Source organism: Pristis pectinata, chromosome 28, assembly GCF_009764475.1.
Source record: "Pristis pectinata isolate sPriPec2 chromosome 28, sPriPec2.1.pri, whole genome shotgun sequence".
In the NCBI taxonomy this organism is placed as follows: domain Eukaryota; kingdom Metazoa; phylum Chordata; class Chondrichthyes; order Rhinopristiformes; family Pristidae; genus Pristis; species Pristis pectinata.
Genome location: NC_067432.1, coordinates 13279192 through 13297142, shown reverse-complemented (window position 1 = coordinate 13297142; position 17951 = coordinate 13279192). Strand labels below are relative to the sequence as shown.

The 17951-nt window shown below is 41.6% G+C and overlaps 1 protein-coding gene across 12 annotated transcripts in view; it reads left to right on the top strand.

Annotated features, from left to right (window-relative positions):
* sema6dl (sema domain, transmembrane domain (TM), and cytoplasmic domain, (semaphorin) 6D, like) overlaps positions 1 to 17951 on the top strand; it is a 248616-nt gene that overhangs the window by 197063 nt on the left and 33602 nt on the right. For 4 of the 12 annotated variants that reach the window (XM_052040392.1, XM_052040390.1, XM_052040391.1 and 1 more), the window contains exon 1: positions 10972 to 11250. The exons of 7 other annotated variants lie outside the window; for them this stretch is intronic. The gene's annotated coding sequence lies outside the window, so the exon portion shown is untranslated. Of the gene's footprint in view, positions 1 to 10971; positions 11251 to 11872; positions 11971 to 17951 lie in introns of those variants that run through there. One more of the 12 variants, XM_052040387.1, reaches the window with a different exon arrangement.

Sequence of the window (17951 nt, the reverse complement as noted above, 5' to 3'; positions counted from 1 at the left end):
CAGTGCCAAGAATCCAAAAAATAAAAGAAGGATCAATATCATTTAAAGGTCAATTCTGACATTTTGTAAACTCCCAGTTGCTACCACCTCTAACACAGAGCTTTTCTCAATACCTTAAAGGCCCAGCCACACTAAGCTTCCACCCAAACTCTCGTACATCAGGTTTGCTGATTGTGGTCTGCAGTTTTGTGAATGAGTTGGATGCATGTGACATAATGATCTAATCATATGCATGACATAAGTACACGCAGTTAATTGTTAACCTTCCACAAAGAATTAGTACATGTAGTGAAGCTCCCAGCATTGTCAATAGCCTGTTTTAATGCTTTATAGCTGTTTCACACGGATCACCTGCCAATAATCCACACTGAGCATCTAGAAAAGTAATGCAAAATAATGATGTGATGATGCATGGATCATGGAATAGTGTAGGCTTTCCACACGGAGCATGGCTGCCAAAACTGAGCCAAGACGTGTTGTGTTCACATTAGTTTTGAAAAAATTACAAGTCCTTAGGTTTGGATTGGATCTGATCACACCATCCAGACTCTGTTAAAACAAATCCCAAAAATCACCACCACTAGACCTGATTGTTGGGAGTGGGTGTATGTGTTCTGCACCTAGGGTATTTGGGTCTCTTCTCATATCATCTTCTGATGTAGAATGAGTCCATTTGGCCCTTTAAGTCTATGTCGACTCAGAGCTATTCCCCCACATTTCCCTTTGACCAATTCTCCCTCACTTGCCCATCAACTCCCCATTGATTTTCCCGTCACCCACCTACACTTTGGGATGTGGCAGGAAACCAGAACACCCAAAGGAAACCCACCCGGTCACAGGGAAAACGTGCAAGCTCCACACAGATAGCACTGGCGATTAGGATCGAACCTGGAATACTGGAACTGTGAGCTAGCAACATAACTTAGTGTGCCAATAAGTGGGAACCCAAAGGAACTGAGATTGTAGAGCAGCCCCAAGTCTTGTAGACTGATTAGGAGAGCCATCCTGGGACAGGGGCTCTGTGGGCAGTGCCCATAGTGAAGCCCACTGAGTACTGTTGGACTGCTGGAGCTTTGCATTGAAGAGCAGCCCTAACATCTAGAGACTGGACAACCAACTCAAGCCTGACAGAACCCAACAACGTGCTTCAGGTTTGGGTCTGATAGCAACAAAATTCAAAGCCCTTGGATTTAGGGTCTTAATTTTCTACCAGAGTAGACCTCAACTTCCATCCATCCTCTCCCAAAACTTGGGTCAATACAAATTGAATGCAAGGTCTCATCCTGGTTATTTTGATCCCTGTGCACAGAATCCCCTTGCATGCTGCCAGAACTTTAGCCCCCATGTGATAGTGGATTGCGGATTTCACAAGTTTGTTGTTGCCATATAAATTTGATAATCAGCCTCCCAGGGGAAAGTTGTAGCATTTGTTCGAGTGCTTTCTGTCATAATATGTGCTCTCAGATTTTTCAAACTTAATGGGTAAACATTTTTAACTGTGGAAATTCACTTCCTCGAGACTCGAGTTAAATTGATTAAGCAACAAAATTCATTTTGGATGGAAGAAGTATCTGTTCATAAATGTGAAAAAAAGTTGGGACCAGTATTAAAGACTGTTTTCATGATCATGTACACAAAACAAAATTTAAGAAAGATTCACAGAATGCCACAGCACAGATATAGGTCATTCACCTCATCTAGCCTGTGCTTCCCTGCAAACAAGCTGAACTGTAACAAACAACTCTCTCATCTCCTGATGTGCCTTTTTAAAGAAACCTCAGTCCAGTTTATTCCCATGAATTATTTTGAGATTCTCATGTTTTTTTCCCTAACTTCCCTCAGGATCCCTCTATCTAATCCAGTTACTTTTCCATCAGATCTTTGAGCAGCTTCTTTACTACGTTCTCTCTCTGGGTGGGTTCCCTTCATTAATTGTTCTGCACTCACATTCAATGCATTAAAGACTTTTAATTAAATAACATTTTACAGCCAATGAAGTACTTTTTGTAATGTTAGTCACTGTTGTAAAATAGAAGATAGGACATTGAATTTGAGCATGACTAGACTCCCACAAACACTATGTGATGACAGCCAGATAATGTTTTTCAGCAGTATTGATTGGTTAGGATGTTCGCGATGTCCCTAGCTCATCTTCAAAGTAATGCCATAGGATCTTTGACATCCAGCTTGGGGACACAGCAGGGTGTTGCTTTCATCCGTATCCAGAGGAAGGCATTTCCCCAGCACTGCAATGTGTCATCATTGCGGTCATTACAGATGTACAAGATGATAAGAGGCATAGATCGAGTGGACAGTCAGAGACATTTTCCCAGGGCAACAATGGCTAACACGAGGGGACATAATTTTTAGGTGATCGGAGGAAGGTATAAGGGTGATGTCAGGGGTAAGTTTTTTTACACAGAGAGCGGTGTGTGCATGGAATGCACTGCCGGCAGAGGTTGTGGGAGCAGATACATTAGGGACATTTAAGAGACTCTTAGATAGACACATGAATGATAGAAAAATAAGGGGCTATGTGGGATGGAAGGGTTAGATAGATCTTAGAGCAGGATAAAATGTCAGCACAACATTGTGGACCGAAGGGCCTGTACTGTGCTGTAGTGTCCTATGTTCTACCATAGATTTTTATGCCCAAGTCTTGAGAGTAGAACTTGAACCCACAACCCCTCTAAATGCAGCTCACTCCAGGATATTCTTCAATTCTGCAGATGCTGGAAATCTGGAGCAAACACACAAAGCGCTGGAGGAACTCAGCAGGTCAGGCAGCATCCATGGAGGGAAATGGACAGTCGATGATTTGGGTTGAGACCCTTCCAGATGAGTCCAGATGAAGGGTCTCGACCTGAAACGTTAACTGGCCATTTCCTTCCATGGATGCTGCCTGACCGCTGAGTTTCTTCAATTCAATATCCAGTTTCTCTATAAAAGCTAAGACAACACCCTGATTTATTATTTGTCACATTGTCAGTCTCTGCTCTAAAATTGATTCCTTCATTACTCTCTTCTCCTACTTGAGCTCCTCTATCTGGTGAAGTTTCAGCTCTCTTCCTCTGATTGGGCTTCTGTAAGAAATAACAGTAGGAATAGGCCATTTGGTCCCTCTAGCCATTCAACAAGATCAAGGCTAATCTTCTACCTCCTGCCCTATCCACATGTCCCTTAGCTCCTTTAACTTCTATCGATCACTATTTTGAATGACTGAGCCTCAACAGCCCTCTGGGACAGAGAATTACAAAGATGCACCACCACGTAAGTGAAGAAATCTCTCCCCATTTCAGTCATAGATGGCCTATCCTTTATTTTGAGACTTTGAACCCAGGTTCAGGACTCCTTATCCACAGGAGACATCGACCCTGTCCACACTGGAGGAACTCAGCAGGTCAGGCAGCATCTATGGAGGGAAATGGACAGTCAATGTTTTGGGTTGAGACCCTTCATCTGGACCAGGTCCAAGGAGCCAAGGTCCAGATGAAGGGTCTTGACCAGAAATGCGACTGCCAGTCCAGATGAAGGGAGTCAACCCAACACATTGACTGTCCACTTCCCTCCATAGATGCTGCCTGACCCATGAGTTCCTCCAGTGCTTTGTGTGTTGCTCCAGATTCCAGCATCTGCAGTCTCTCTTGTGTCTCAATCTACCCTGTCAAGTCCTGTAGAATTGTTACCACTCATTCTTTTGAACTCCAGAGTACACAGTGTAGCCTACTAAATCTCTCCTTGTATAACAGACCCACCATCCCAGAAACCAATCTGATGAATCTTCACAACATTCCCCCTTTGGCAAGATACCTTTTTTTTAGGTAAGCAAAGCTTAATTGTCCTAAACGGTCGAGCCCTTATCCTGAGACTGTCCCTCAATCTTGAACCCTCTACAGAGAAATAACAGCCTCATTGCATCTATTCTCAGAATTTTCTGCCTCATTGAGTTAACTTCTGACTTTCCTAACCATCCATGAGTATGAAGTAAGATTCCTCAGAAGCTCTTCATGGGCCAACTCATTATCCCAGAAATCAATGTTGTAAATCTACCCTGCACTGGTTTCAGGTTTACTGCATGTTTCCTCAACAGAGACCAAATGTCTCTCCAACGCCCTGTACAATCTCAGCAAGATTGTACCAGGCTTCTGGGCACCTATATGTTGGCTCTCTTTGGCCACCTCTGGACTTCCAAATCCCTAACTTAAATACTCTCTTGGTTGTAAGCTTCCCGCTAGGAAACTCTCTTTTACTATTTAACATGTACACTAATTTGCTATAGGACTACTTCCAGCACCTCTAATTTTATTTTCATTAGCTGCTTTATTCGTTATATTTTTACTGCCCTTTTTTATTATTGGTTCCACAGCAACAACTGCTTTCATATTTACTAATTATAACGTAGCACACACATGTAAGAATATTGCATCCATATGCTACTAAATCATCACTCACAGTTATAAGCTACGCTTGCTCTCTCACAGCTTAACTATATTTTCCATATTTTCATTGCAAGATAGAAAGAAGCCATTCAGCCCATCAAATCTGTGCCAGCTCCAACTTCCTTGGAGTTTAGAAAAATGAGGGATAACCTTATTCAAATATGTAAGAACCTAAGGGGGCTTGTTAGGGTAGGTAATGCGATGTTTCCACTAGTGGGAGAGTCAAGAACAAGAGGAGATAGTTACAAAATAAGAGGCTGGTCATTTAAATCTAAGGTGTATAAAACTGTGTTAGAGTATAATGAATCTCTAGAATTCTCTGCCCCGAGGGTGATAAAGTCCATTTTAGGAATTGTCAGATCCGGTTATTTTTGAATCCACAGGTTCTTTCAGGAGTCCAAAAATGAGTTGAAAACAACTTGGTGTTTCACAAAGTTTTATTGGAAAAGTTTAAAACAAAGAAACAGTCACAGAGCACATGGTACTAGCTTTACTACTGGGAGATGAGCCAAGACAAAAGGAACTAAGGATGAGCTGGGGGAGTGGGGGGAGGTGGGAAGAGAGCAAGAGAGAAATAGAGGCAAGATAAGCAAGAGAGAGAGAGAGGCAAGAGAGTGATTAACCAAAAAAATGACACCTTTTATACCTGAGATAAGAGGTACTCCTTAGCTAACAATAGTCCAATCTGAAAATCTTTTAGACACCTATGGCCAAACCAACCAATGAGAAAACATATATTCACCTGATGGACGAACCATTAAGCTAGGAAGCGGCCATTCCTTGTGCAGCCACTTGAGGTATTAAAAAACTACTTAAAACAGTCGAATCCAATGGTATATCTAAGGTGAAGGTAGATAAGTATTTGAACGATCGAGCAATTGAGGCTACGGGGAACTGGCACAGAAGAGGAGCTGAGGCCAGCATAGATTAGCCAGGATCATACTGAATTGTGGGGCAGGCCTGAGAGACCTGGTGGCCTCCTCCTGCTCCTATTTTCTTGTGTTCTCAGAGCATTCTCATTTCTCCACTAATTTTCCTTGTAACCTATTCTCATCACATTCCCAGTAATTCCCCACTGATTCCACCACTAACCTACACACTAGGGGCAATTTACCGTGGCCAATTAACTTACCATCCCATGTGTTTGGGATGTGGGAGGAAACCGGAGCACCTGGGGAAACCCACAGGGTCACGGAGACCGTGCAAACTCCACACCAACAGCTCCCAAGGTCAGGATCAAATCCAGGTAACTGGTGTTGAGCAGCAGCCAGCTCTACTGGCTGTGCTACTATCTCCCTTCTGGCTTACCTCATTCGCTTACAGAGTCATAGAGTTATACAGCACAGAAGCAGGCCCCTTGTCCAACCGCATCCATGCTGTACCCAACGATACCAATCCTATTTACCGGTACTTGTTCCATAGCCCTATAATGGCTTGGTGATTCAAGTGCTCATCCAGGAACAACTTAAATATTGTGAGAGTTTCTGCCACCACAATACCAGCCAACTTCTGGGTGATAATATTCTTCCTCAGATCCTCCCTAAACTCTTACCCATTACCCTAAATCTCTGCCCTCTCACTTTAGACACCATCTGGCCTTGGAATTGGATTCACAATCCTGGGACCAGAGAGGGGAACACGTTAGCCAGAATTCTTTTTTTTTTGTCATCGCTCTAGCAGGACTCCCAGTGGGAAATGTGTGAGCGTGGATGACAAGTAAGGGCAAATCAATTTTGGCAATGATGGTCCCCACAGGTGAACATCTTGCTGAGCTGCAAATACATGAAGAATGAGTAAGTAAAGAACAATGCTGTTGTTAAAGTCAGGCATGAGTCAGTGGGCAGTACTCTCAACTCTGAGTCAGAAGGCTGTGACTTCAAGAGAAACTGTGGAGCACAGAAATCCAGACAGGAACTCCCAGTGCATTACTGGGGTGCACTGCACTGTTGGAGGTGCAGTATTTCAGATGTAAAGTTAACCTGAGGCCCCATCTGTCATGCCACTACTTGTAAGAAGAGCAGGCAAGTCCTCTCTGGTGTCTTGGATAATCCTTGTCCCTCAATCAATATCAGTAAACATCAGGCCACTACCGTATCACTGTAAAGTGAGACCAGCCACGTGCAAACTCTAGAGGGGGCTATCATAGGGACAGGGGAGGCCATTCAGCCCTTCAAGCCTATTCCATTAGATCATCTTTTAATTACAATTAACAACTTTTGATTCAAACCTTTGAAGCTCTTGGCTGACAAAGATTCATCGTCTTGCAAATTTTATTCAAAAGGCTGCTTGACATCTTTCTGGGAGCGATTCAACAGAATTCAGAATTTCCAACAATATGAGAAAATCATCCTTGAAAGTGCTGGCTTTAATTTCAGGGATCAGTCTCCTTATTCCGGATCAACACAACCAGAGGAATGTCTCTCAGTTTCCAAGCTCTTTAAGTCAAAACCATTCCCAGATCACTGCTATCATATCTCCTGTGACTATTTATCCAAACTACATCTATAATCTCCAACTGAATCTAGCTCCACTGCCCACCAGGCAGACCAGTTTCAAATCCTAACCCCTCACTGTGTAAAATTGTGATACGCTTTTTTCTCTGGTTCTTTTTTCCAATACCCCTTCAATTCTTGCCTACTGCTGATCAACCCTTCAGCCACTACAATTAATTTCTCCTAACTTGCCATCTCCACATCCAATGACTTTAAACACCATTCACAAGGATGTTACTGGGACTGGAGGACTTGAGTTATAAGGAGAGACTGGATAGACTGGGGCTTTTTTCCCTGGAGCATAGGCAACTGAGGGCTGACCTTGTAGAGATTTATAAAATCATGAGGGGCATAGATAGGAAGAAGGCTGTGACCATTCACCCTAAACTAGAGAGCATAGGTTTAAGATGAGAGGGGAAAAATTTAAAGGGGACCCAAGGGGCAACTTTTTCCACACAGAGATGGTGGGTATGTGGAACGAGCTGCCAGAGGAAGTGGTAGAAGTGAGTACAGTTACAATGGTTAAAAGGCATTTGGACAGGTAAATGGATAGGAAAAGTTTAGAGTGATATGGGCCAAACACAGGCAAATGGGATGAGCTCAACTAGGCAACCTGGTTGGCACGGATGAGTTAGGCTGAAGGGCCTGTTTCTATAATCATAATAAATCATCTCTTAGCTTTCTCTGCTTCAAGGAAAGCCATGTCCATGTAACTGAAAGTCCTCATTCCTGAACCCATCCTGGTGTACTCTTCTCGCTGAAGGTGGTCAATCTCTCAAATTCTCTACCCCAGTGGGTTGTGGAGACTAGATCACTGGAGGTCTTTAAAAGGAAGAAGATAACATTTTGTTTTGAAAGATCAGGAATTAAGGTTCTCTGGGGAACTGGCACAGAAAGAGGAGATGAGACCTGGAGCAGATAAGCCATGAATGGCGGAGCAGGCTTGAGGGGCCGAATATACTCCTGCTCCTATTTTCTAATGTGCTTATGTACCTCTTTTTCAACCATGCCACAGTCTCCAGAAGTGTGGAGCCCAGAATTGCCTCAGGATCCAACTGGGTCTGTATTCCAGCTCTGAGAGTTTAGCATAACTTCCTGGCCTTTGTACCCAGTAATTCTCTTAAGGTAAAATCTAGACCTCACATACTTTATTACTGTGGTTGGCACAGTGATAAAACATTTAGTGCTGCTGCTGCCTCACAGTTCCAGTGACCCAGGCTCAATCCTGCCCTTGGGTGCCGTCTGCATGAAGTTTGCACAGTCTCCTGTGACCCTGTGGGTTTCCACTGCATGGTCTGGTTTCCTCCCACATCCCAAAGACGTGTAGGTATGGTAGGCTCCTGTCAATTATCCCATAGTGTAGCTGGATGAATGGGCATGTGACTTGTTCTCTTTCATAAGGAAATAAGTAGGGGAATGGAACAGCTGGGAGCCAGCAAGGGCGCTGTGGATCAAATGGCCTCCCTCTGTTACGTAATAAGTAAATGTTTTATTAGCTGTCTAGTAACCTTCAAGTTCAAAGATTTGTACGGAGACTGACTCAGGTCTCTTGTCCCTGACATCCTTTTTAGACTTCAAGGATCATTTTCCAGTCACATCATCTCAATTAGATCACCTCGTGAGTGAAAGCTCAGTAGTTTACCAGAAATTTCTTGAACCTGTCATCATAACTTAATCATCAGTGACTCGGTGCTGAGGGCTCCACATCCTCAGGAGCTCTGCCATTACCTTCAAACACACAAACCTTTTGAGCTTAACAAAGGTAAAAGGCCTGAGAAAATACAAAAGCTTTGTTCATTTTTCAGGCTGTTTCAGGGCTTTTACATTTACATCTTCCTTACCTTCCTTGATCTTCCATGTAATTCTCCCTCCTCTGAAGAATCAGCTGTATCTAGTCCTCCAATGGAAGGTAAAGCAGAGAAGGAAATAATCAGTGGAGATATTAAAGGTGGTCAGCTCCATAGGTAAAAAGCATGAAGCAGAGGAAGGCAAAAAGAAGTCAAGGGCTGATAGTGGAATTATAGGGAAGAATGTCAAAACAATGTTGAAATAATGAGAAAGAAAAAGATTGTGAAAGCAACCACTGGAGAGAGAGCACAGATATTGCATTAAAACAGAATCCAGAAATCAGTAGAAGCTTTTGCAGAGATTAGACTCTGACAAAGGAAAGTGCTTTTCCTCTCTGTGAGATGTAGTCACTTAAGAAGAGTGGAAGGTCACCTGCTCAGAGTTAGCTGTAAGGAGCAGTGGGATTAGTGTTGCACCAGAATTGCTACTGGTTCTCGAGCTGCAAATTAATCTTCGGTATCTTTATCCACAGTATCATTCCCTCACACCGAGACAATTATATTTGTTGTTGGTCTAATCCGCCGGTCATCGTTCTAAGAAATTCCTTTCATTAGCAGTTACCCTTGAGGCTAAAAGTCAGGCTGGCCAAACACTGGGATGTCTCCAAGTTCTTCAATGCTGTGAGCAAGTAGGAGGCTTTGTATTTTTGTCATTCATCCAGCAGGGCCACTGCCAACATGATATTCCAGCATTATTGCAATCTTGACTCTTCTTGCAGTTTTGCACCACTGCTATTAGGAAAGTAAAGCTAAATTTGTGTTATTCGACAATATGTCTTCTCTTGTCCAAATGTACAATGCAAGTATAAAGATATTTTAAAAATTGTAAAACATTACACTGAATTCTTTATCTATTTGAACTTGATGATCGGATCTGCAAAAAATTCAAGATCAGAGATACGTCATCCTGAATAACTGTTGTACGCAATTATGTAGCTCATAAAACAAGGGAGTGTATACGTTTCAAATCTATGAAGGCTGCTTTTTGTGCTGTGAGCTAATTTAATATACTTAAAATGATTCTAGAATCAATAATAGTTAAGTAAATGCAACTCCCCTAGCCCCTTCAGTCCAAACTGAGTATTGCTGACTAAATTGTGGAAATTGGTGATTTTTGCAAGGCACATTAAACCTTAACTATCAGGCACAATGAAAATATATTGATCTTTCATTTGTCGGGTACCTGTAAGGTGACATACTTCTGGAAAGGAACATTTGCATCACTTGTAGAACCTACTGACTTTAAATAATTAACATGAAAATGTTATCAGCTGACGTTATAATGAATTACTTACTTAAAATTAATCATTATGCAGTATGCAGTAACAGAAAAGCTACTTTCATCTCTTCCCTTGCGTGCAGAATATGGTAGCTGATGAAATATGTGAAAACATTAGAAATCCATTTAGAAAAAAATGATTTTGAAACCATCCGTGGCTTGTGAGCTGATAAAGACAGAGAGTGCTGCCAATGCGGGAAGGTTACTGCCAACTCTAATGGCTTTGAGCCTGTGTGTCTGTGAAACAAATGGGACATAGGAAACCAGAAACCTCAGCAGTGTAGTGGGTTGTCTCAAGCAGTGACATTTGCACCAGACTTCCCCTTTTTACCCCGAATCTAACACAAAATGTTACCAAACACCCAGTTTTGTCTTAATGCTAATACTCACAAAAGTTAATTATGCTTTTATGGGGATGGAGGTGGGAGACCAGGCTTTAAAAAGAACTATCTGTGCTGAGCACGAAGTGAACCACAGTTGCCGAGAAGAAAGATTTATTACCGAAAGTACTGTTGGAAAATGGGTTGCTTAAGTTAGAAAGAAACCTTATGGTTTGGAAGCTAGCTTGAAAAGTAACCAGTGTTCCAATTGCTGTTCTTGGCAGTGGTGAACGAGTCCAAGAGGGGAGAAAAATAGAAACGGGGTTGTTATTCATTTAGATAAATATTACACTAAGCAGCGTAGAAAGCGGCGAGATTCGATTATGACAAGATGCAATTTGCATTTGTTGACAGCAATAATCAGTCTTGAGCCTGCTGTTGGCATACAGCGACACACTGTGCCTCCAACTTGTGACGGTTCCCCTGCAAGATACAACTCTGTTAAAAGGTTTTGCAACAAGCCTATTTGAGGTTGAGGCCAGGAAGGGGTCAGTGAGAGCAGGAGGCCCTAGTGACGGCAGCCAGGGAAAGGCACCAGACAAAAACTCGCATCTTGAGCTTTAAATGCAATGTTGGAGAATGGGCGCGGGTGGGGGGTGGGACCACCCTTCGCTCACGCTGCCTTATTGGTAGGCAGCCGGCTGCTCGCTTGATGGATTGACTTCACATGGATCAAATTACACCATTTGCCGTGCTTCAGTTTGTTTTTCTCCCGGCGTGTCCCTGCTTTGGAGAGTTGAGAGTTTGAGCTCTGCCGTGCGGATAGTTTACAGGCAAGAAAACAACTTCTGAAATATATGGCAGGCGTGTGAGGTAAGCTGTCGGTACTTAATGCAATCACGGTGCAAAATAGCATTGTTAATGAATTGCAAAGTAATGCAAAAATACTGCTGCTGATCCGTCCAGCGCGCTAAATGCAGAGCAGAAGTAAATGCAGTAAATTCTATCCAGGGAGGTGCCGAAATAGCACCTAAAGTGCTATTTTTACTCGCTGCTTTTCACGGAATGAGTTGTCCTTGGAGTTTCTGGAAAGAATGCAAAGTAAATCGGTTGATGTGAGCTACTGTGTGCGAAAGCTGGAAGTGTTGCAGACACAAGGCTCCTTTGCAGTTGCGCCGAATGCTGGAGTATAGAACTTGTTTGTTTTCAGACAGAGGTATACTCTGACTTTTGAGAAGGGGGCAATAGTCAGGTGCTCTGGGGGAGGGGGGTGGAGGTTTATAGCTGGCTGACATTTGATCAGTGCTGAACTTTTGAAGATCGGAAAGCTCTTAGCTGGGCCTCGGGACCCCAGGACAGAGGGGAAGGGGAGCCTTTTCTGACAGCACAGTGCACGGGTTTCAAACCAGCTGGATGAAAACAGTAATGACCTGCCCTGCAGACTTGTGGAGGAGGAGGAGGAGATTGAAGAACTGATGGAAAGCAGTTGTGAAAGCGAACAATGGATTCTGTGAACCTGAAGCGCTGGATTGAAACGTTTTAGTACAATGAGAGAACCTGGCAAGCGTCTTTCTAGATGCCAAAAGCAACGAGGTGTGTGAAATAAAGTAGAACTTCCACAGAACTGTGCTAACAGATTGGCATACCCTTAAATTGCTGCCTTTTAAATACGTTAAAAAGTTTAATGTACTAACAGAAAAGAAATTGCACACAAGTAAATAAGAGCTAAAAAGCCTCGGTAATATACTTACCTGCCCAGGTTAAAAGTGTTGGTGATTGCTCCAGGTTTGTTTTGTGCCCACCCGCACAGATTCTGTTGAGGATGTGTCTTCCATTGTTTACTCTGCTCCTTTTACCTTTTTAATCAGGTACCAACCTCCTGGTCTGATTTACGAAGTGCGAGGAGTCCAAGACACATAGTCCCTGAATGTGGCAATTGGTTCGAAAGCTAGTGACACATTCATATGACTTTCATTTCCATGTCACACGTCAGTCAGTGCACTACTGTATACACATGATGTTAGTCACTGTCCAATATACTGTAAATGCTAAAATAAAAGATGGGTTGATTTTAAAAAGTGTACATTCACTTAATCAAGTTCACGTGATACAGCAGTGACTGGCGATGGAGCTGTTTGCATTGAAGATGAATAATTCAACTCTGATTCAAGTGCTGAAAAATAATTTGTATCTGTTTACATAAAGATTCTGGCACTGTAGGGGCAGTGGAAACAATCAGCTCTTTCAAGCGGAATTGGATAGGAACTTAAGACACAATTTTCAGGGTTATAGGAAATAGGAAGGGCTGGAATTGCTCTGTTAGGAGCTAGCATTGACCTAGTGGGCCAAATGGCTGCCTTTCATTCTGCCCCAATTTGTGATAAATATGCTGTCTGAAAAATACAAACCAACAGTCCACCTTCCATTCTGAAGTGTTTATTGTTTTGCATGATTGGGATGTTGTGCATTAACTGGTATCCCTAGTTATATAGAATTCTTTGGAAAGGAAGTACAGGACTCTTGAAATTATATATTCCAGAAATGCAATAGGTGTGTCCTAAAGGTCCTAGTGCTTGTTGAGTTATCTTGTTCAGACTGGTAATTCAAATTGAACTTTTGTTCACCCTTTGTTTAAACGACTGAACTGATTGAAGGGCAGGATTAAAAAAAAGACCTCCATTCATCCAGCTAGCATTACATTGAATAGTTGCAAGGCATGTAACATTATGAGCTTTCTATTATTCACAACTAGCAATATCCTCGGATATAAAGAGAACTATATTTGATACTGACATGAATTATGTAGGAGAAAATATACCCATTTACAACAATGAAGATAATTGGAAGAGTTGGAACCTTATTGAACTTTTACACGTCTTCCATCAAGTGACTGTTTGTGGATGGGAATTATAAATTTTTCAACATCCAATAAACTACGTCTAGGCAAAAGTGATAATACAACATTATATTGTAAATATGGAGAGATTTAAAGTTTCTTTTCTGTTCCAGAGATCTGAATGAAAACAGAATAGTCAAAAAGGCAAACAGGTGGCAGGCTGCTCAAACTAGTATTCCCTAGAGCACTTACATGAACAATTTAAAGAAAATTATAATGTACCCAATGTAATTCAGTTGACAAAAGCAATGTGACAAATCATTCATTTTGCAGTACTGAAATTTTGTCATTTTTGGGTGAGAGTGAAGAGGGATAAAATATACCAATTATTCTTTCAACTGATCTAAACATGTCCATTATTGCATTCAGACAACATTCTTGAATGCCTACAGTACCTGAAATGGAGTACAACTTCCCAAGGTGCCTCAGCGGCTTTATTGAGCAAAATTTAAAGCAAGCCTTGTATTAGGAACGATGTACGTTTTAAAGGTGCCCTTTAAAGGGAGGGGGATTCAGCACCCAAAGCCCAGGCAGCTGGTGGTGGATGAAAACCAGAATTAGGCTAGAGGTCAGAGTGAGAGGGTAGGGTCATGGAGAGATGTGTAAACAGGAATGGGAATTTTAAATCTAAGGTACTGTCAGTTAGAAGTCTGTTTACTTCTATTAGCTCTGGTGATGGGTGAAGAGGACTTGGTGCAAATGTGGACAGCAGGATTTAAAATTTAAAAATGGCTCAAGTTGGGAAGCCAACTGGTGTGTAATGAAGTAGTGGCATTTAGAATAATAAATGCATGGCTGAGGCTTTTACCAGCAGGTGAAAGGAAACTCAACACCATAAATAGTATTGGAGGAACTATAAAATGCATCCATCAAAATAGAACGCATTGCACTTCAAACGTGATTCTAAGGTTTTCAAGAGTTAAACCTGGAATCACGATCACTTTATGCAAATGAGTGAATCACTCTTTTGTTCACGGTCCAAAAATTTGGCTGAGGGGATGAAATGCCACTTTGATAATATTAAACTAGGCAGAAGTGAGAGTGCGGAGGAGGATGTAAAGAGGCTTCAGGTAGTGAGTGAGTAGGTGAGAACATGGTAAATGTAATATAACATGGAAAAATATGCCAAAATAGTTTATTAAGTGGTGGGAGATTGGGTACTGTTGTTGGTATGCTTGTACACAAGTCATTGAGAGCCAACGTGCAGGCGTAGCAAGCAATTAGGAAGGTAAATGGTATGTTAGCCTTTATTATGAGAGGACTTGATTACAGGAGTAAGGAAGTCCTATTACATTTGTATTTGTGAGACTGCACCTGGATTATGTACAGGTTTGCTCACCTTAGCTAAGGAATTATAAGCTTGCCATAGTGGGAGTGCAGCAAAGATTGATTAGACTGTTTTCAGGGATGACAGGTTTGCTGTGTGAGAGATTGAGTAGATTAAGCTCGTATTCGCCAAAGTTTAGAGGAGATCTCATTGAAACTTAATTATAAATTGTTTACAGGGCTCAATAGACTGAATGTAGGATGTTTTCTGTGGCAGAGAAGTCTAGAACTAATAGTCACAGCCTCAGAATAAGGGAGAGGTTGTTAGGATTGAGATGAGAAGAAATCTCTTCAGTCAGGGGCTGATGAATCTTTGCAATTCTCTACCCCAGATGACTGAGAAGGCTCGCTAATTGAGTTCATTCAAAACAGACTGCTAGATTTCTGGATATTAAGGGAATCATGAGGAAGGAGATTGGGTATGGTATTGATGAATAGCACACAAACTCCAAGGGCTGGGTGACTTGCCCTTACTCCTATCTTTTGTTTTCATCTTTTGTCTACATTTCCAGGTACTACATTGTGTCACCCATCTGTTAACACATGCTGTAGTATGGAATTAATTTGTTTAATGTTTACCTAGGTCCTCAGATTACTCCATACCTACACAAAGAACACCTACAGATGCTTGCTTGCCAATATAATGGCCGTAGCCTGCACAGGTCAAGGCATGCACGGTTATACCATTGTACAGTTATTTACATGGAGATGCTGGAAATCTAGAGCAACGCACAAAATGCTGGAAGAACTCAGCGGGTCAGGCAGCATTTCCCTCCGTAGATGCTGCCTGACCTGCTGAGTTCCTCCAACATTTTATGTGCTGCTACAGTTATTTACATGTTGGTCTTTGAGAAGTTTTATCAGTGCATATGTTGTGCACTTAATTCTGTTTTGTCAATGAATCAAGTTAAGCAAGAAAAAGAAGTCACTTGCTTACAGGTACTTAGAAGTAATGGAACAAATATTCGACACTCTGGGCTTGATTTCCTTTTCACAGTGCACCTGATGGTTGTCTGCAAAGTCTACGTGTAGTATTGTTTGCTCCCTTGTCACCTCGCACTTTAAAGAAAAGGATATTGGATGATGTATCAGTATTGAGCAAGATGGAACTGATGCCTTTTCAGAATTGAACAAAATTAGAATCCAAATCCCATTTGGAATTTAAACCTAAAATTTCACAGGGAGGCAGATCTGTAAAATGTTTGCCAAGTAGTCTGATGCGGTTGATGTGTGTGCCATGGGAGGGAGGAGACGGGCATGATTTTTCTCAGGATTTGCTTTCTGACAAATCCCTGGTAGGAAATGTGTTGGCTATATCTACGAAACATGTCTGCACATAATATCCTGCTCTTCAGTCAAGGGTGAATACAGGTATTTGACCTTTAAGGAGGAAATTAAAACTGAAAATTTGTTTTAAAGAGGGGAACAGTTGCTGTATGTTATGGAGGAGATATTTGTTTGTAAATTGAAAATTTGCACATGCATTTGTTGAATTGTGCAAAAGAGTATCCGTGTCAAGTCTCTAAATGCTTCTAATTTGTTACCGGGAGTTGGCTTGTTCACAGGAAGCTCAACAGGAGTTCAAGATGCTGCATTTGCTTTGTTGGATGATTCTGCTTTATTCAGGACTTCAAAGCCAGCCATTTCCTCAGGATTATAGGTCTGATCCAATCAATTAACTTCTGTACATAACTAATTCAATACTGACTGACAGCACTATCTAAGCAATATCATGCATTTGGAAAATGTCAGTTGCTACAGGCTACTTGCTGAAAGCAACACTCAGTTAACATATACTCCCCCAAACTGCTCGTTCTTGAGGAATAATAGCAAGTAATTTATTAGTTGGAGTAATCTACATTTGGTAAAATTGCATTTGTCCATAAACCATAATCTGTGCATCTATGCACTGTCCAAATTGCATCCCTTTAAAAACTGCATAACCACCTTGGTCTGAGCTGAAATGGTTAAAAATAATTCAGTATAGCCTTTGAAAGGTGAAATTGTTGTCTCATGTAGCATTTTTATTAAAGGATGGCCAGATAAAATTAACATATGATTTTTCTCTGAGTATTTTGATTCATGCCCATTGGTTGTATTTTCTCCCTTTTGGGTAGTCTTGCCCTACCTGGATCAGCTCATCAGGATAGGAAGCAGGCAGTCTGGCTCTGGCTTGCTCCATGACTCTGGCAGTCAAGAATCAGTCGCTAACAATGCAATGCAACAAATTGCTTTTAAGAATTCATTTGTAAATTTCAACTCTTCAAGCAAGATGGCTAGATAGTATGATGGAATACTTTCATCAGAAACCTATTGCCACAAGAACTTGTGCGTAGGCCATTTCTTTTGAACCAGAAAACATTACATTGGTGTGCAAGTGCTGAATCCTTCTCTCTGTCCTCAGGGAAAGGCTCGGAGTTGAAAATGTGACCTGTTTTCACAGGTGACAACTGTATGCTGTTCTGATGCAGCCTGTGGTGTGAATATATGGCATATCTTTACAAGGACTTTAAATTTGTCAAAAGTAAATGGAAGCCAATCATTGAACAAATTTCCATTATCAAATGCTGATCAACACTGTGAGCAATTGACTGAAACAAGGATTTTAAATTGATTCAAACAGTAAGTAGATGCTCTAAAAAAAAATGCTTGATAAGTCAAGGACAAGGAAAGGGCATTTACTCTCTTAGCAGGACAAGTACTCAGCAAGTTAGTCAGCGTCTATGGAGGGAGAAACAGTGTTAATGCTGCATTGATAATCTTTTTGCAGTATTTTGCTTTGGAAGCAGAGTATAACATGCAATTCCTTATCATATATGTGTGTATACAAATCTCCATGTTTTGCCCCTACCCCCAGTTTGCAATTCCATGAAGTGTTAATGTGCAAAACTGGTAATCCTGTAGCACACACCAGTGTCATTGATAGGAAATCACTGCTGCGACAAATAATCAGTAAACCTTCCCCATCTGCACAATGGAATATGCAGTCAGTTGTACATCCAAAGGAGAGTCACCAGGCTAATTCCTGGGATGAGAGGGTTGTCCTACAAAGAGAGGTTAGACAGTTTGGGTTTGTATTCTTTGGAGTTCAGAAGAAGGGGATGTCCTTATTCAAACAAAAGATCCTAAAGGGGCTTGACAGGGTGGATGTTGAGATGTTTCCACTCATGGGAGAGTCACAAACAAGGGGACATAGCTACAACATTAGGGGCCAGTCATTTGTAGAAATTTCTCTGGGGTAGTGAATCTCAAACTCTCTGCCCTGAGGGTGTGGAAGCCAGATCAATAGATAAGATATCTTTATTAGTCACATGTATTTCACTGTGTGTTTTGATGTACATCTTTTGAGTAG